Here is a 7,567-nt window from a genome sequence, read left to right as displayed (position 1 = left end):
TTTGAATAAACTAATTTCTATAGATGTAAAATAATCTAACAAACAAGTGTCTATTTTCATGTTATGGCAAATTAAAATTTAAAAATTGAAAATATTGTTACTTAATAGATAAACACACCATCTTTATAAACAGAGAACACAATCTGTAATTCCTTTTATTTTCATTTGCATTTATTTTTATGTTGAATTTATTACTGTGCCCCGCGTTTTTGTTTTGTCATTTCCCTCTATGGGAGCTTTTTCTTTCCTGCAGCCTCATCTTCTAGTTTAGAAACACTATGGTTTTTTTCAGCGAGGACCATCTCAGTGCCGCTGTGGGAGCTCATACCTGTATTAATCTGACCATGAGCTATTAGTGTAGTGGCTCATCTTTGCTCACCCATGCTGTATTCAATGACCAGTGATTGTGTCTATCCCTTGATTTCAGCATGACTCTGCATTTTAAAAACACGTGCAGCAAAAATTCGGCTCTCTTTTAAGATACACTGACCCTATGTCTTGCAGCATTATTTACCTGGGGCATATCTTCATTTATCCCTATTGTACCACAGGAATAGCAAATTTTGCTTCTTTGAAGTGACAGCTTCCAAATACGTGGTGGCTTTTCAAATGTGCATAGCCTTGACGACCTTGACAATCTCACAGGTTCTCTTAAAGTGAATATGAAGATTTGAACCTCCTAATTTGCATGTTTTGGGGGGAGGTTCAGAATCAAAAAGAATATCAGTCCCATTTTTCCCCAGATTACCTCAATCTGCTTAGAGGCGGAGAAGAATCTGTACCTTTCAAAGCTATTTTGTGATTAATGTTTTAATAAATTACGGATATCTTTCAGAATCTGAATGTAGTGTGTTATAGAATGATACTTCTGTGCTAAATGACTTTAGATTGCTGTTCTTTGTGAGTTTTGTTTCTGAGCTTTATTGCTTTTCTGTCATTTCTATCTCTAGCAGACTGTCAGCTGTCAGTTTGGTTGTCAGTGTGCTTGCCTCTTGCAGCCTTCTTTTCACTTGTAATTTGTTAAGGATTTGAACATCATATATTCATCCTTCTCGGAAGTGTGAAGAAGCCAAAGCACTGGCTTTTAATGATAATTTTCTTACTTATATCATTTTTTAAAAAATTTTCTTCTTAGTTCCAAATGTTATTCTAAAAGATATGGCTACCAAATTGCCAAATCCAGTTAAGGTAAAAGAAGACAGCTCTGAACATGCCTGTCTCAATTGTACATCTGCTTCCTAGACTCCTTGTATAAAGTAGGTAAGGGAAAGTATCTTCACAGCATAGGTATCATTTAGTAAATTCACTGAAATAGTCACCTGGCTCTTGGGGGTACATTATCTATTATAATGCAGACCAGATAAAGCTTACTAGTCTCTGCAGCACATAACAAGTACTGTACTTGGGGAAAAATACTTGAAGAAAGTGACAGCTCTATCCTCTTAAAACTAATGAAGATAAGTCACCTTAAAAAGTAATGAAGTTTCAGGTGATAAGATTTTTAAGTGGAGTTTCTTCCAGCACACAGCCATATTACAGTAATTCATCTTTCTGTGTAGTTACACTGGAATAGAAGTCAGGAGGCCTGGGTTCTCATGTTGTTCTATCATTAATATGTTGTATGGCCATAAAAAAGTGATTTAACATCGACATGTGCTGTGTTGAATTTTCTTTACTCTTTGTATCTTAGGGATTAATTTGTAGGAAAATATAAGATTATATACATGGAATCACTTTTGCTAAAAAAAAGGTGTGAAATACATTTACAAATGTGAAATGCAATTTTCATTATCAGATAATAAAGGAAAGAAACTATAACCCACATTAACAAGTATTAACATTGTAAATGACTCAGAGGACTCTTATCTCAAGTCTGAGGGAACATGAACCCAGAAATTGCGATTGACATGTCTATATTAATCTATTTCATAGAAAAATAATTAAGATACCGATTCTATGAAAGCTTTTATGTCTCCTTCCTATGCAGGGAGTGGATGCCAGAATGTGATCATGGGCAGCTAAACAGTAAGTATGTTGTAAATGCCTAATTGAAGAGCCCCATGAAAGACTGTTCTGTAGGTTAATTTATATATCAAGTCATGAGGAATAGGTAAGTGTTTCTTACAAAGTGTTTCTTATAAAGGTTTCTTATAAACCACACAGAAGCCTGGCTGCCTCGGAGGATTTATCTTTCATCACTAGGTCAGTGCCTATGATTGAAATCAATCTGCAATGAGCAAACATTTTAATTAGCCCCTGGATCAACAGGGGTTCTGTACAAAATCCACTGGATATCTCAAATCCTTGGGGAGGATTGTGGGCATTGTAGAATAAGCACAAATCTGGAAGTCAACAGGACAGTGGGAGCTATTGTGGTGAGCTACTGATAAACATCCTTTATTCATCCATGCCAGGTTTGCACTGGAATGCATGGGCTCTGAAGGGCATTGGGGAAGAAGGGAAGGAAATCAGGTGCAGCAAAGGAAAAAAGAAAGACAAAAACAGGGAGCAGAATTGTAACATATGAAAGACAATTAATAAGTAGCATTGAGTTTGCACCTTTAAATAATTCATGAAATGCTTTATCTACTTAAAAGATAAAGTCTTAGCAATATTTACTATCTGCCAGACAATGTCATAACTTCATATTTATTTAATTCTTCTAACAGCCCTAGAATAGCATTTTTAATTTCACATCATCATACTTGGATATTATATAATTTTAATGCTACTTTATATTGTATCCTTTTTATAGATGAAGATCAAGCTTAGAGAGCTGAAGCCAACTTAAGAGCAATATATTCGAGGCTGTATCTAGAAAATATTGGCCTAGATTCAAGCCTGAGTCCTACTCTAAGCTAAACATCAAATCATTTAATTATGCTGTGTCTTTCAATAATATTGTGAATGATTGTATCCTTACTTTAGGAGGGAATCTCACAGAGTTTCTCTCATAATATCGATATGGAAAATATGAATAAATACAGGTTTGATAGCAGCATAAAGTATAAATATGAATAGGCAGTAAGTTTAGTGTAAGTAATGTAGTTCTCTGAATGCAGGCAATTTCTTAGAAATTTTGCAATATACTTCTTGAAATATACTTGACAGACAAAAAAGACAAAAATATTTTAATGTATGCAATTTGGTAGTTTAAAGATATGTGTTTATGCCCATAATAACTATTATCATTGCTAGTGTAAAACGATTGTAAATTCTTAAAACTTTTAATTTTCCTTTGCCTTTTTATGATAAGAACATTAAACAGATACATTCTCTTTTATTTTTTGGTTTTCCTAGTCAGGGTTTCTCTGTAGCTTTGGAGTCTTTGGAGTCTGTTTTGGAGCTCTTTTAGGCCAGGCTGGCCTCAAATTCACAGAGATTGCCTGCATCTGCCTTCTGAGTGCTGGAATTAAAAGCATGCACCACCACTGCCAGGAGATACCTGCTCTTTTAATAAGTTTTAAGTACACAAAACAATATTGCTACCTACAGGCCATATGTCATACAGCATTTCTCTGTAATTTATTCATCTTGTAGACATTTAAGTTTATATAATTTGAATGACTTTATATAAAATAATACCCTGAACGAGAGGTACATACATTTTTAATATGCCGATTGCATTTAAAAATGAGTGAAAAGTAAAATTAAGAGTTTTTTGCTGCTCATTTTTAGTATATTAAATAAAAAGCTTAGTGTGAGAAAATAATTTTGCTTTGAATTCTAACTTCACTATTTGTTTTTTGAAGAAATTTGACTAATTACTCAGTATGTCTCTGTGAAAATTCTACTTCAAAAATATTGTGGCTAGGTCTTAGAGTCAGAGGCAAACTCTTATCTTGGAAGCAGAGGCAATAATAATTTAAATAGTAGAAGCTAGCATGGAATTATACAGTGGGTCCAATTCTAAAACTTAAATATCGAGAGAAATAGTTCTAGACAACAGCATAAGAATGAGAGTTGATGTTTTGTAAGCATGTACTATGTGTTAAGTCCTCTTCCAAGTACTATATTATCTTATTAAATTCTTGCAATGCTTCAGTACAGGTAATGGTATTATCCTGAATATGGAAAATGAAGTTCAAACAGTAAGAATTGAATAAATTTAGTTATTTCATTTAGTAGATAAAGAACATTGGATAAAAGCAAAATTCAGGATGTCTAGATTAAATTATTAGCTTGGTCAATGACTTCAAAGAGTTTATCTGGTACTTTTAGCACCGATCATATTAAGAAAGTGACATTCTAAAATAGCCACCTAAAATAATATATTGTCTTCTGGCCTTCAGCTCTGCTTTCAAAAACTCTTGACTAATAGTAATCTCACTCTAACTCTTGTTTCTACCTGCATGTGAAAGTTTTAATCTCCTTTAAGGACAAGTATATTGTGTACTTTGTATAATGTCCTTATTGGATTATTTCCAAGGGAATCACTAGACAGAATAATAGATTTTATTCCCATTCCTGTTCTGAAATTGAATTTTGTCTTTCCTTTCCCCTATACCATTCTACCACAAAGCCCTCCCTAGAACATAAGTGGATTCTGCCTAACAGATAGCTTCACAGAAGATCAACTTTGAGTTTCTTTATAAAATTGCTAATGTGGTCTTGATGTTCTCAGAATGGATCTATGAATAAAAGAACATATAGTCATAGACTGCATGCCTGTAAATAAAATTCCAGTTAAGAATTATTATGCCAGAACACATTACAATAGTGCTGACATTTATCTGTACTGCTTTGTTACCTCACAGACATTCATTTCTAAATATTTCAGCAATGATTTAGAAAACTTATCTTGAATTTTTCCCAGGAATGAGTGTATACCTTGATTTAAAAAATTCTTTAATAATAACTAATACCAATGAAGTACCTCTATTATCTCTTTTTTGTAATAAGAAAAAAGTGAAGTAGAGAAAAGAAGAAACAAATGAGGGAAGGAATGAAGGAAGGAAGGAAGGAAAGAAAGAAGGAAGGAAAGAAGGAAGAAGAGAAGGAAGGAAGGTATAAAGGAAGGAAGAACAGAAGGAAGGAAGAGCACAAACTATGTTCCCAAGAGGCTTATTTATAACTTAGGTAAGACTGCATAGTGAATAGAATGGATATGTTCAGAAATTATAACTTTAAGCCCACAGTCAATATCTGTTCAATACTATTTTTCAATATTGTACATATTTAAGTTTTGAAGGAAACAAAATTGTAATCATGATTTTCATACTCCATGACTATATGACTTTAGTCAAGTCATTAAAAATGTTTGTGCTTCAATTTCTTCATCTGTATAATAAGGTTGGATTAAATGTTCTCAACTGTCCTTCTGGGTTTTAATATTCCATGATTATGTGCACACACGTGCACACACAAAGGTTTTCCTGCAGAGTAGTCCTTCATTTGCATAGTAATTATCACAAGCACCAAGATAAGTACTGGCATTGCTTTCTCATAATTAAATCCTATAAGAGTACCTATATATCATCCGACCCCTTTCTGTCTGCATAGCTCATTATAAAGGGACAAGTAAACAAGAAGGGGTTGTAATTCACTGTGTTCAATTTCTATTTGTATTATTCTGAGAACCCTTCTGATAGAAATCATCATAGTTCAATCATAGCTATTATTTTCGTCCATTCACAATTCCACCTCTCTCCTGGCCTATTACATTCAAAGGCACAAATATTTGTTCTATCTTAAATAAAGAGGGAAAATAATTGTATGAGCTTCTTTCATGGTTATCTTTCTTGATTCTGTTTCAATATTTAGTCTCAGATGATTGAGAAGGAAAAATGAAAATTTAACTAATATATATATATATATATATAATACAATATTCGTGCCATTTACATTTGTTCTTTGCATAGTTTCCATTTGAAACTTTAAATTTTTATGTTTCTGAACTTTAATTTCCATGAAAAATATAATAGAAGCTGGTTTTCTATGGGACTAAAGATTGATTATGCAAAATATATTCTGTGTGACTAATGCTCAAGCTAATAATTTAAATAGGAATATATCTTGTACAAAAATACTCTAAAATATGCGTAGCTAATCTAGTATATTTGCATCAATATAAATATATAATGGCTGAGTACACTATTCTTGAATATCAAAGGTAAATTGGTGAGAAAAGTATGTAAACAATTGTTAAAGATCTAAACAGCAACAAAATAGATTTGAAGGGCTCAAAAAGTCAAAAAACATAACCATTCTTGGTTTTTTAGGAGTGCATAAAATTGTACATTATTCTAGATTGACTAAGGTATGAGATTACCTAAATTAGGCAATACATTTCTATTTCTATTTATTTTTTTTATGTTTTTTGGGGGGTTGGTCAATGTGTGGGATCAATGTGTCACAGAAAGTTCAGAGGAAAACTTTCTTTTTTATGGCATTTGAAATTTTTTTATTAAAAATTTCTGCCTCCTCCCCGCCTCCCATTTAACCCCCTCCCCACTCCACTCCCCCTTCCTCTCCTGTCCAGAGAGCAATAAGGGTTCCCTGCCCTGTGGGAAGTCCAAGTTCCTCCCCCCTCCATCCAAGTCTAGGAATGTGAGCATCCAAACAGGCCAGGCCCCCTCCAAAGCCAGTATGCGTAGTAGGATCCAAATCCAGTGTCTTTGTCCTTGGCTTCTCAGCAGCCCTCATTGTCCACCATGTTCAGGGAGACCGGTTTTATCTCGTGTTTTTTTCAGTCCTAGTCCAGCTGGGCTTGGTAAACTCCGAATAGATCGGCCCCACCACCTAAGTGGATGGGAGCACTCCTTGGAGTCCAGACTTCCTTGCTCATATTTTCCCTCCTTCTGTTCCTCATTTGGACCTTGGGTGCTCAGTCCGCTGCACCAATGTGTGGCTCTGTCTCTATCTCCATCCATTGCCAGATAAAGGTTCCCTCATGGTCCTGACTTTCTTTCTCATGTTCTCCCTTCTTCTGCTCCTCGTCAGGACCTTAGGAGATCAGTCCGGTCCTCCAATGTGGGGCTTTGTCTCTATCTCCATCCATCGCCAGATGAAGGTTCTATGGTGATATGCAAGATAATCATCAGTATGGCTATAGGATCTGGCCTTTTCCGACTCCCTCTCCTCAGCTGCCCACGGAACTAGCTGGGGGCATCTCCCTGGATACCTGGGAACCCCTCTAGAGTCAAGTCTCTTAATAACCCTAAAATGGCTCCCTTAATTAGGATATATGCTTCCCTGCTCCCACATGCACCCCTCCCACATCCCAAGCATCCCATTCCCCCAAGCTCTCCCCATCCTCCCCTTCACGCCTTTCTCTCCCCATCTCCCTCTGCCCCCACCCCACCCCACCCCCAAATTCCCAATTTTTGCCTGGCAAACTTGTCTACTTCCAATATCCAGGAGGATAACTATATGTTTTTCTTTGGTTTCAGGTGTTGTTCCTCTCCCATATTTTATGTAGGTTCTAGAGATTGAACTCAGTTCAAGGAGCTTAAGTAGCTTTCTGTAGTGCTCTGAGTCATCTCACAATCTCCTAGTTAGTTGTTTTTCTAATGAAGCTAATCTGAATTTTATGTGCTTATTAGTCCTCTTTACTATATTGTTAGTG

Source organism: Arvicola amphibius, chromosome X (genome assembly GCF_903992535.2).
Source record: "Arvicola amphibius chromosome X, mArvAmp1.2, whole genome shotgun sequence".
Classification (NCBI taxonomy): Eukaryota; Metazoa; Chordata; class Mammalia; order Rodentia; family Cricetidae; genus Arvicola; species Arvicola amphibius.
This window is presented reverse-complemented; position numbering follows the sequence as displayed.